We start from the raw sequence: 12,767 nt of genomic DNA on the forward strand, positions 1-12,767 counted from the left end.
CCGCCCGGGGCCGGCCCAGGGAGGCGGGGCCCGCCGGCAGGGGGCTCCATGCGCCGTCGTCGCAACGCGGAAGCCTGCCACGCGGGTAGGGAGGTCGAAGGGTGGGAAGGCAAGAGTTGGAAAGCAGGCCTCGGAGGCGCTCTCGTCCCCCATCGGCGCCTCGAGGGGGCCCGCGCGCGGGCCGCGGCCCGGAGGGTGTTTACCTTCCCCCTGGTCGAGCGCCAATGCCGCCATCTTTCAGCCAGTGCGCGTCACTTCCGGCGCCGGGGGAGCGGGAGCGGGTGTGGGAGCGGGATGGGGGCAGGGCTGTCCCACGCCCGCGGGGCCCCACGTTCGAGCCGGCAACGCCGGCGGGCCCCACCGAGAGAATTAGGCGGCCGGGCGCTGCACTGCGGCCTCGGCCCGATGCGGTTTCCCTCGTGGCGTCGCCGTCGGGCCTGGGAACGCCCGGCGGTGCTTGTCCCCTCGCAGCGGTCTCGCTTCGTCTGCTTAAGCGGTGGGCTCTAGCTACTGCGGGTGCGCCCACCCTCCAAAAAGTTCAGGGTTGGGACGCCCGGAAAATGTCTTTTTGCATCTTGAACACCACGGTGGGGGTGGGGGAGTCTGCGACGACGTGGAGGAAGAGCCTTGCCCTATCTACCTGCTTTATAAAATTGACTACTTATGCGCCAAATGACATCATTTTTGTAAAGCAACTTGCAGGCGGTTCTTGCGTCATAGTTCCACTTGGTATATTACACAATTACTCTTTCGGGAATGCATTTCCCAGAGGTGGGAAAATTCATAGAAAACGGCATGTCTGCACCACACAGAAATGTCGGATCTAAAAACGCTGTTCTATTTGCGTCAAAATAAGATGGCAAGAACGAACATTCAGAGAGCAGTGATTTTTGGGGTGGTTGTTCTTTTTAAATAAATCAGCTGTAGAATTCGAGCTAATGTTTTTTAAGTATATCGCCTTGTTTGATTTAAAAATATAGAGCTATACTAAGAAATATAGAACTATACTAAGGACTATTTTGTAAATTTATTATTGTGAAATCTCTGTGAGAAAAATGTAAATGACAAATACACAGCTGGAGGCCAGTGGTTCTACAACTAACCTTAAATTAAGTCATCTAGTGCCCATTTCTAATCCTAAACTGAGGAATTTCTGCTACCCCACCCCCCACCCCACCCCCCGCCGCCATTTTCTCTCTACATCAATATCCCCATGAATTTGCAGGGAGGTGTGCGGCTAAAAGCGATCATTATCTCTTTCTAGCAAACTTGAACAACATGTCATGTTTCCCAAGAGGCCACGATAGCACACGGTGTACTTTTTTGCTGAAGTAGACTAGTAAGTGGGAAAAAATAGAGAATCATCTGAATCCTAATAGGGAAATGAGCTTATTTTTTCTGACTTAAACTATAAAACAAGTTTTAAAAACTATAAGGCATAAAATATACTTTAAAATGACATACATTCAACTCTGAACATTTGAGTTTTGATACATTATCCTTGAGCATTTAAAATGGGTGAATTTTGATTTTTGTGTATTAACCGACAAACATACATTTTGAGGTTTAACATAGAGTGCATTGATCTGTCCAGAAAGAGACTTTAGTTCTTGATTCAAGCAGGAATTGAAATGTGTCTGTGTTGTGCATAGCTGGAATATATACCTACAGTGAGTAATGTCATGAACCGTTGTGATCAGTACACCCCTTATTATGACACGACGTGTTCTCATATATGACATATCGTTATATCCAAAACGTCCTTTTTATTTTTTTTTTAAATATTTTTATTTTCATTACTGAGAGACAGAGCATGAGCAGGGGAGGGGCAGAGAGAGGGGGAGACACAGAATCTGAAGCAGGCTGCAGGCTCTGAGCTGTCAGCACAGCGCCTGACCTGGGGCTTGAACCCACAAACTGCGAGATCATGACCTGAGCCAAAGTCTGCCGCTTAACCGTCTGAGCCACCCAGGCGCCCGCAAAACGTCCTTTTGAAAAATACTGTTTCTCAAACTGTGCTGTGTCTTTTCGCCAATCTGTGTATTTACTATGTAGAGTCCATTCCTCAAAAAAAAAAAAAGTTATATATAACCTATGATACCTTTCTCACTTTTCACTTAAGAAAAAAAAAACAAGTGTATAGATGAGTCTAGTACAGTAAGGAGCATTCTGCCTCTCTGAGACCAAGCAAAGTAAAATCACATCATTTAAATAAACTAACTCCGCCAGGTAATTTCTGTATTCAATTACTTTTCCCACAAGTTACTGGAAAGTAATGGGAGCTCCCAGATACCTTGTGGGCATCTTTTCACAATGTTAGAGTCCCACCCGGCAAAGGGAAGCTGTCTTTTCCTAGTCCTCTAACTTAAGTATTTGAGACTACTCCTCAAATCGGCTACCTTGCAGTCTGAAATACCCCGAGGCATGTTAGAGGCTTGGGTCTAAGAATGCTGGTAGAGATGGAAGGAGGTTCCTACCTGGAGGTTGTGAGGATTTAGGATACTCTATAACCTTCCCTTGCCCCACTTGTGGTGGGGTTTTTTTAGTTTTTGTTTGTTTTTTGGGGTTTTTTTAAATTTTGTTTTTGTTTTTGGGCTTTTCAGAAGCCCAGTGTCTGTGATAAGGTAGTCACTTTTCATGTAACTAGCTCCCACTTTAATCTCTGGGAATCAAAGAGTTGTATTTTCAGTGAACTCTGGTAAAGTTACATATGCATTCTCTTTCCTCTTGAAAACTGTTTGGACAGGCGCTTTATCGCTGTTGATGGTTTTTAAGGCATCTTGTTGGGGTCCAGTCCATCTCAGTCCTTCAGTATCCCCCCAAATCAGTACCAACTTCTACCGGTGCATACCAAGACTGGTCCCCTGACACATTCCATTAGGATGGTACCTGTTGTCCTTTACGTTTTTTTCTGGTCCCTATTGCAGATGGAACCTTCAAAATGCAATCTAAGCGGCGCCTGGGTGACTCAGTTGGAAAAGTATGCAACTCTTGATCTTAGGGTCGTAGGTTCGAGCCTCATTTTGGATATAGAGATTACTAAAATAATAATAATCTTTTTCTAAAGTTTATTTATTTTGAGAGAAAGAGTGCACATACAAGCCAGGAAGGGGCAGAGAGAGACGGAGAGAAAGAATCCCAAGTCCGGCTCTGGGCTCGATCCCACCAACTGAGAGATCAGGACCTGAGCCGAAATCGAGTCAGATTTTTAACCAACTGAACCACCCAGGAATCCCTTAAATTTTTTAAAAAATGGAATCTGAGAGTCTGCAAAATGTCCAACCTTTCAAGTGTGCTGCTTTTACAGCCTAGTAGACTAACTTGAGACTTTATGTTGCATGACTAACAGGAAATCCCTGTCTTCGTGAATGTTAGAGGATTCCTGGCTAACGCCTACACACCTTGGTTGTTGCTGGTCACCTGTCGCTTGGAATGGCTCCTCGTAGTTTCTCTCCTATTATCTCTAGCTTTCTGGTCTGTCACCACCTCTGCACGTTTCTCCAGCTCTTTCTGTGGACTTGCTGCCTCACAAACTTGACTCTCCCTTAATTCTCTAGAAAAGCAAAAACCTAAAGCCAGCACAAGGAAACTTCAGTCTCTTTAAACAGGACTTGGCTTCTGGAGATCCCAAAACAGTGTTGTGTTCTCTGGCCATCTGTAAGTCAGAATTGTAGCCACTTGGTGGGAACCCTTTCCTAAGCATATCACAGGGTTTGCCCTGGGAGGCCTGGGTGGCTTGGTTGGTCCAACTGTGGCTGGGGTTGTGGTTTCCAGCCTATGTCCAGCTCATACTGACATCTCGGAGCCTAGAGCTGGCCTCAGATTCGGTGTCTCCCTCTCTCTTTGCCCCTCCCCCACTCATGCTCTCTGTCTCCCTGTCAATAATAAATATACATTAAAAGAAAAAGAGGGGCCCCTGGATGGCTCAGTCAGTTAGGTGTCTGACTTCAGCTCAGGTCATGATCTCGCAGTCCATGGGTTTTAGCCCCACATCAGGCTCTATGCTGACAGCTCAGAGCCTGGAGTCTGCTTCAGATTCTTTGTCTCCCTCTCTCTCTGCCCCTCTCCTGGTCGCACTCTGTCTCTCTCTGAAAAATAAATAAGCATTTTTTAAAAAGTGTAAATAGATTATAATCAACTTTTAAAAAAAGAAAAAGAAAAAAAGAAAATGGTTTGTCCCATCTCCTCTCTTCCCCAATCTCATGGGTCCTTAAATCCACCCCTGGGCTCAGCTAGGAGAGTACCAGGTCCCTAAACATCCAAAAGGAATGTGGGCACACCCACAAAAGCCTTCAAAAGGGCACTTGCCCCATGAGACAGAGTGTATTTGAAATATAGTGAAACCAGGGTGCCCAGTGGCTCAATTGATTAAGCGTCTGACTTCGACCTAGGTCATAATCTTGCCGTTCCCGAGTTCCAACCCCACGTCAGGCTCTGTGCTGAAAGCTCAGAGCCTGGAACCTGCTTCGGATTCTGTGTCTTGTGGCAGACACGAGAGAGGAGAGTTTTGAGTCCACAACATCTCTGAGCGAAGAGCTATCCGATAGCAAGAGGATGGGTCCTGGAAGACTTACAGTCATTTTCTCTTAGTGGTGCCTGTGGCTCTCCTGTGTCTGGAGACAATAACCCTCCTCCCCTCCTGTGTCTGCCCCTCCCATGCTCATGCTGTCTCTCTCTCTCAAAAATAAATAAACGTTTAAAAAATTAGAAAAAAAGAAATAAAGTGAAACCTTGGTTTATGAGCATAATCCTTTTGGGAAACATGTTTATAATGCAAAGCACTTGTATATCAAAATGAATTTCAAGAACCATTGGCTCATTTGTGATCATGTGACGTTTGGCATCACCTTCTACACATATTGCAAGACATTGCTCCTTGTAAGTAACTTGTTCTGTGAGTGTTCCACGGGGTGAGCAAACATTTCTTTTTTGTTTTTAAACTTTTATTTATTAATTTTTTCAATGTTTATTTATTTTTGAGAGACAGAGTGAACAGGTTAGGGGCAGACACACACACACACACACACACACACACACACACACAAAATACGAAGCAGGGTCCAGGCTCTGAGATGTCAGCACAAAGCCCAATTTGAGGCTCAAACTTAGGAACTGTGAGATGACCCAAGCCAAGGTTGGACACTCAACTGACTGAGCCACTCAGGCGCCCCGATAAGCAAATATTTCTAATAAATTTTAACTTGATAAACGAGCGATGTCTTGCAGTAAGAGTAGTACATGACATCGAACGTCACAAGATCACAACTAAGCCAATGGTTCTCCCCCCTCCCCCACTGCAGGATTGTGGGTGATCATCTCCCATGTTCAGATATGGTGTTTGTGTCTACGGCCATACCACCCTGAACGCGCCCCATCTCGTCAGATATGGTGTTTGGTGTTTGGCCACGGTGTCTGGCAGAAATTAGTGATTTTCCAGAACATTGGAAGGTGCCCACAGCTGGCACTAGTGCATTTTCTGTCACTTCAACACACCCATGGACAGTCATTTACTTTTCCAGACAAGAGGAAGCTTAGGAATGCTTTGCTTTATTCTCAGTCAGGCCGCCTGCAGACATAGACCCTTTCCTCTGCTGCCTTATTGCCAGTTACCTTAAAGACAGTATAGGACAAGAGTTCATTACTATTGTACTTGTAGTCAACATCCATTAGTGAGAGTGAAAGTAGTCCTACACAATAGCCCTCCTCTCTCTTGTTGCCCTGGCACCAGCCACAAAAGTTTTCAAAGGTAAGCTCAGGTTAATTTGTTTGTTTTTCTTTTTTCTTTTCTTACTTCCTTATTTTTTTTTTTGTATTTTCTTGGGGTGCCTGGGTAGCTTAGTTGGTTAAGCATCTGACTTTGGCTCAGGTCATGCTCTCACAGTTCCTGAGTTTGAGCCCCGCATCAGGCTCTGTGCTGACAGCTCAGAGCCTGGAGCCTGCTTCGAGGTGTGTGTCCTTCTCTCTCTGCCCCTCCCCTACTCGCAGTCTGTGTGTCTCTCAAAAATAAATAAACATTTAAAATTTTTATATTTTGTATTTTCTTTATTATTTTGTATTATAGTATTGTAATTATTTTTATATGAATAGTTTTGGGTTGTGGAATGAATCATCTGAATTTCCATTATTGCTTATGAGGAAATTTGCTTTGATATACAAGTGCTTTGGATTACAAGCATGTTTCTGGAACAGATTATGCTTACAAACCAGGCTTTTACTGTATTTACATTTATGTTATTTCACCAGTGTGGGGCATTACTTCCATGAAAATGAATTAATAACTTATCTCTGTATGGCCAAGAGGACTCAACAATGTGATTCTTTCTGGATCCAAATGCTTCTTCATATTTCACCTTCCATCCATAAAGCCCTAGCAAGCAATTCTCTGCTGGCAGTTGTGAGAATAACTGCTTTGTGCTTGTGGCCAGCTAACAAGTGTTCAGAAACAGTCCAATCTGGTCTCAGAGTGCCCAGTACATTGTGACAGGTTTAGACAACATGGGGTGCTACGTGAGCCAGCACAAAGGTAGGGGGATGTGATTCGGGCTTGAGAGGTCAAGCAAGTCTTCTCAGAGACTGTAATTTCTTTCTTTAATTTTTTAATGTTTATTTATTTTTGAGAGAGAGAGTGAGTGTGTGTGTGTGTGTGTGTGTGAGAGAGAGAGAGAGAGAGAGAGAGAGAGAGAGAGAGAGAGAGAGAGGCACAGAGAGAGAGGGAGACACAGACTCTGAAGCAGGCTCCAGGCTCCAAGCTGTCCACACAAAGCTCCATGCGGAGCTGGAAATCACAAACCATGAAATCATGACCTGAGCTGAAGTCGGAAGCTTAACCGACTGAGCCACCCAGGCGCCCTGAGGCAGTAATTTCTAAATTCAGTCCAAAGGGAAGAATAGAGGGGAAAGGGAAGAGAGTAAAGGAGCCCCCACCCCATCCCACATCACGGTGCGTTCCAAGCCTGGGAGAGGCAGCAAGGCAGCTTTATTTAGAGAACCGCTGATAATTTGGTAGGATCACAGCATAGGACACCAGAAGGGTAGAGGGAAAAGAAGAAGGCTGCTGAGAATAGACCAAGGCAGTAAGGGCTTCTCCCATCCCGTGTGGCCTCTCACGCCGTGCTGTTTCCACAGTACCATGCTGGGGCACTGATGGAAATATGAAATGATCTTACACGTTTACTCCTACTTAATTCCATAAATTGTTTATTTACTATAGTAATTTGATAATCTAATTTATCCTAATCTAGTATTCTCACTTACTTATTCATGCCATCGGTATTGATGAATGCCTACTGTGTGCCAAGTCCTCTAAGCACTCAGGAATCTATCAGTGACCAAAACATATAAAAATCCTTGCCATCTCAAAGATTAAATAAATCAGGTGGTAAGCAAAATAAATAAGCAAATTCTGTGGCCTATTAGCATGTGATGACATGAGCAGGGTAAAAGATTCGTAGGAGCGTTGAGGAGGACTGTCCAGTTTTAAGTGGGATAATCAACGTAGGAGGTTGTTTTTGAGCTTTGACTTGGAGGTGAAGGACTGGACTGTGGGAAACTTTGTAGACTATTGCAAGGTCTTGGTCTTTCAGAAATCCGGAACCTTTGGAAGCTCTTGAGAAAAGGAGCAATACAACCAACACTAAGGCCGCCTGTGCAAACACTAGAATCCAGGCCTACTGTAATGGACAGCCTGCTGACTACAGTTAACACTGCTGAACGGGATATTTGAAAGTTGCCAAGAGATTAAATCCAAAAAGTTCTCATCACAAGGAAAAAACGTTGTTTTCTTCTTCTATCTGTATGAGATGATGGATGTTAGCTTACTGTGGTAATCCTTTCACAATGTATTTAAGTCAAGTCATTATGCTGCACACCTGAAGCTTCTACAATGCTCTGTGTCGGTAACGTTGAAAGAAATATAACATGCACACAAATACATAAGAAGTTAGGTTACTAACCAATTGAACTGGGTGAACATGCAAGTGGGGAAGTGGGGTAAGGAGACTTGTCTAACAATGGAATGGAAGCTAAGGAAACCCCGTAGGAAGTGGCAAGACTCAGCAAATATTCTGAAGGTAGAGCCAACGGGATTTTCTAGATATAAGGATAAAGGAAAGAGAGGAGACGAGGAAGTCGCCAAGGCTTCCAGCCTGAGTGACTGGAAGGATAGAATTGGCATTTCCTGACATGGGGAAGACCTCAAGAGGACCAGGTTTGAAACGAGTGGGCAGTGGGCGAGAAAGGAGAAGGGCGCACACTGAGGGGAGGGAGCCGTCCAGAAGAACAGGGAGCCGGTGTAGGAGACCAGAGTGTGCCAAGCTAAAGCTGGAGAGACTAGACGTCCACCATCAATAAAAGGTGCAGTGAGTGTTGTCATTTTCTTTTAATTTTTTAATGCTAATTTATTGAGAGAGCATGAGCATGGCAGGGGCAGAGAGAGAGAGAGGGACAGAGGATCTGAAGCGGGTTCTCTGCGAACAGCAGAGGGCCCAATGTGATGCAGGACTCAAACTCATGACCTGTGAGGTCATGACCTGAGCCAAAGTCTGACGCTTAACCAACTGAACCACCCAGGTGGCCTGAATGTTGCCATTTTAACTGAATATACTTACCTTGAAATACGGTGTAGACAATGCCCTCTTGAAAATGAAAATATCAAGGGCACCTGGATGCCTCAGTCAGCTAAGACTCCAGTTCTTGGTTTGGGCTCAGGTCATGACCTCGGAGTTGAAGGGTTCAAGCCCAGAGTCAGGCTCTGCACTGATAGCAAGGAGCCTGCTTGGGATGGTTTCTCTCTCTCTCTCTCTCTCTCTCTTTCTCTCTCTCTCTCTCTCTCTCTCTCTCTCTCTCTCTGCCCTTCCCCTGCTTGATCACTCTCTCTCTCAAAATAAATAAACTTAAAACATTTTAAATGAAAATGTCAAAAAGAACAGTGTTTAAAAAGTTAATCACTTTTGTGCTCCTTCTGAAACAATGAAAAATAACCCTCTGCTTTGGAGGCCTCAACATCGCAAGCCACATTTTCATGCAGTGTTTATGAGATTACCAAGGAGCTGAAAGAAGCAAGGACTGGGTCCTGGGGTACCCATGGCAGGGAGGCATCCGGGGAAAGATAGAAAACAGTCAAGGAGCCGGAGCAGCAGCTGGTGAGATAAGGTTAAAACACAGAGTTTGGTATGCCAAGCCAGATAGAAAAGTACTGTAAGTTGTTACAATTCCACTATCTATAAAAGAAAAAAATGAATGTCAGCATTTTAATGAAATATATCTACTTGGGAATACAACGTAAACAATGCCCCCCTTGTAGATAAAAATGCTAGAAAGAACAAATTCCCCCCAAAGTTAATCATTTTTATGTTCTTTATGAACCAATGAAAAGTAACACTATGCTTTAGAAGCCTCAAGGTACAAGCCACATATTCATAAGCACTGCATTTCAGTAGGTGCGCGCGCACACACACACCCCCCAGTGTGAGCGCCAGAGCTGAGGTGAGCGGGAGCCACGAAGAGCGGCTGCATGGTGTCTGTGCAATGAAAGAGGTGAAAAAACGCCTTCAGTAATTACTGTTGCAAGAAGCACAGCTGTAGGGTTGGAGTGTGGTTAAGGATAGAGACAGGATTGCAGGCAGGCTCCAAGGTTATTTATTGGTTCTAAAACTAAGTTCTTAGAAACAACAACAACAACAACAACAACAAACCCGTGATCGCATAGCTCTCTCTGGACAAACTGTCTTTGTCGACACAGAGCCCTAAGTCAGTTCGGGCCGCCACAGCATGGGGCGGTAGGAGCTGAAGTAGAAGCTGGGAAAGCATTGAGTGAGCGACGGGGCCCAGGCCTGGCCGAAAGCACACTGAGCTTTATGCTTTCCAGCGACCTGAGAAGAGAGCAGCACTGTTTGGGTGAGGGGCATTCATTTAGTGCTAAATATAGGTGAGGCAGGACAGCCCTGTGATGCTGAAGTCTCAATATTGTCAGGATGGTGAGTCTCCCTAAACAGGTCTACAGATTCAAAACAATCCATATCGAAAACCCAGCAGGCTCTTTGTTTTTCTTCTTCTTAGAAATTGACAGGCTGATCCTGAAATTTACATGGAAATTCAAAAGCTCTAGAGGGGCCAAAACAGTTTTGAAAAATAACATAGTTAAAAGACTTGGCACTTTCCAATTTCAAAGTGTACTATGAAACTACAGAAATCAAGACAGTGTGGTACTGGCATTAGTTTGGACATGTAGATCAATGGGATGGTATTGAGAGTCCAGAAATATAGTCAATTGATGGTCAGTGTATTTTCTTTGAAGATGCTAAGGCAATTCAATGGGCAAGGGAAATAGTGCTGGGACAATTGCACATCCACATGTAAAAAGATGGAGTTAAACCCTGTCCTCACACTATACACAAAAGTTAACTCAAAATAGACCATAAGCTAAATATAAGAGCTAAAACTATCAACCTTTAAGAAGAAAACCTAGGAGTAAATCTTTGTGAACTTGAGTTAGGTAAAGTGTTCTTAAATAATGATACCCAAAGAATGATTCATAAAAGAAGAAATAATTGGGCTTCCTCCAAGTCAAAAACTTTTGCTCTTCAAAAATACCATTAAGAAAATGAAATGACAAGCAACAGACTGAAGACATTGGCATATCATGTATCTGATAGTGACTTGTATCCAGAATATATAAAGAACTCTCACAATTCAATAATAAGAAAATAAACAACGCAATTGAAGAATGGACTGGAATAGCTGTTTTACCAAAGAAGAAATATGAATGGCTAATAAGTACATGAAAAGATGCTCAGCCTCATTAGTTATCAGAGAAACACAAATGAAAACCACACCTACTAAAATGTCTAAAAACAAGACACAATATCAAGCATTGCGGAGGATGTGGAGAAACTGGAGCCCTCATACACTGCTGATACGAATGTAAAATGGTGCAGCTATCTTAGAAGAAAGCTTGACTGCTCCACTAAATGTTAAACAAAGATTTACCATAGGACTCAGCGATTGCACAACTAGATCTTTGCCAAGAAAAATGAAAACATGTTTTCATAAAACCATGTACAGAAATGTTCATATGAGCATCATTCCCAACAAAAACTTGTACACATATGTTAGTAGCAATATTATTCAAAAAAGCCCAAAATGTAGACAATCTAAATATCCGTCAACTGGTGAAGGGATTGACAAAATGTTCTATGTCCATACAATGGAATTTACTCGGTAATAAAAACAAATGAATGACACGGAAGAACCTCAAAACCGCTGTGCTCAGTGAAAGAAGCCAGATGTGAAAGATTGCATATTGTATCATTTCATTTCTATGAAATGTCCAGAAATTGTCTGTAGAAACAAAAGGCCATTAGTGGTTGCCAGCAGCCAGAGATGGAACGGGCGATGACTGTAAATAGACATGAGGGATCTCTTTGGGGGGGCGGAAATATTCAAAATCTGGATTGTGGTTGCACAGTTCCGTAAATTTACTAAAAATCATTGAAATGCATACTTCAAATGAGTGAATTTCATAGTATGTAAATTTTATCGCAAAGCTGATTTTTAAAATTTTTTTATTTTTGAGAGAGATAGATGGAGTCAAGCGGGGAAGGGGCAGTGAAAGGGAGACACATAATTCAAAGCAAGCTCCAGGATCTGAGCTGTCAGCACAGAGCCCAACACAGGGCTCAAACCCATGAACCATGAGATCATGAACTGAGCTAAACTCGGACGCTCAGCCAGCTAAGCCACCCAGGCGCCCCTCAAAGCTGATTTTTTAAAAAAAGAGTATACTTGTAATTGCCTATGAATTCCAACTCTGTTACTTACAAACTGCGGGATTGTGGGCCTGTCACCTAATCTTTTGGGGACTCAGTTTCCTCACTTGTAAAATGGGAATAATACTGTATGCCTCATCGGATTGTTGAGGGTTATATAAAGGTAATACATGTTAAGTCAGTGACAATACTCAACTCTAATTTTTTATCAATAGTACTATTTTTTGTGACATTTCTACTTCCAGTGCAAGTTTCTGACAATGAAGCATATTGTATTTATTATCAATTAATTTTATTTTTCATTTTATTTTTCATTCACATACCATAAGATTCACCCTTGTAAACTGTGCAATTCACTGGTTTTTAGTATATTCACAAAGTTGTGCAACCATCACCACTAGTTCAACATTTTTTATTGAAGTATATACTTGGCATACGATAGTGAATTTCCGGTGTACAACATAGTGATTGGATATTTCTACATTTTTATCACCTCAGTGGGTTTTCTGAATTGGCTGATGTAACTATGTAGAATGTAAAAGAAATTCTAAATTTATAAACGTACAAATGTGTATGTTCCTGAATGAAGGAACTGAATTCCTCCATTCAAATATAATACATTGTAGTCTCTACCATCACTTAACCAATGAATGCATTTATTAAAATAGAACTTACTATTTTAGGTAAACTGTTGTACTTAAAACCTATGTGATAGAAAACATACAGTCCTTTTCATCTTACTGAATGAACACAGGTAATCTAGATTCTTATTCACCTCTTCTTACATTTCTTGCTGGCTAGAAATGAACACTTGTCCATGACAGAAAACTTCTAAAGTGTAGACATGCATGGAGATAAACAATTACTCGACTTCTTTTCGATACACCGTAAAAAAAAAAAATAATTAGCAAAGTCCCAAAAGTCATTAAATATTAAAACACCGATTTAGTGGTAATCTTTCCACTAAGCAAGTGGGTTTTCCTGTATGAGCTTAAAAAAATA

At 42.8% G+C, this 12,767-nt stretch overlaps 1 protein-coding gene across 1 annotated transcript in view; it reads right to left on the bottom strand.

Annotated features, from left to right (window-relative positions):
* The window catches only part of KLHL15 (kelch like family member 15), a 33,925-nt gene extending 33,679 nt beyond the window's left edge, over window positions 1-246 (bottom strand). Inside the window, exon 1 of the mRNA XM_029929532.1 lies at window positions 204-246. The gene's annotated coding sequence lies outside the window, so the exon portion shown is untranslated. The remainder of the gene's footprint in view (window positions 1-203) is intronic.
* Window positions 247-12,767: the final 12,521 nt, after the last annotated feature.

Source organism: Suricata suricatta, chromosome X (genome assembly GCF_006229205.1).
Source record: "Suricata suricatta isolate VVHF042 chromosome X, meerkat_22Aug2017_6uvM2_HiC, whole genome shotgun sequence".
Taxonomy (NCBI): domain Eukaryota; kingdom Metazoa; phylum Chordata; class Mammalia; order Carnivora; family Herpestidae; genus Suricata; species Suricata suricatta.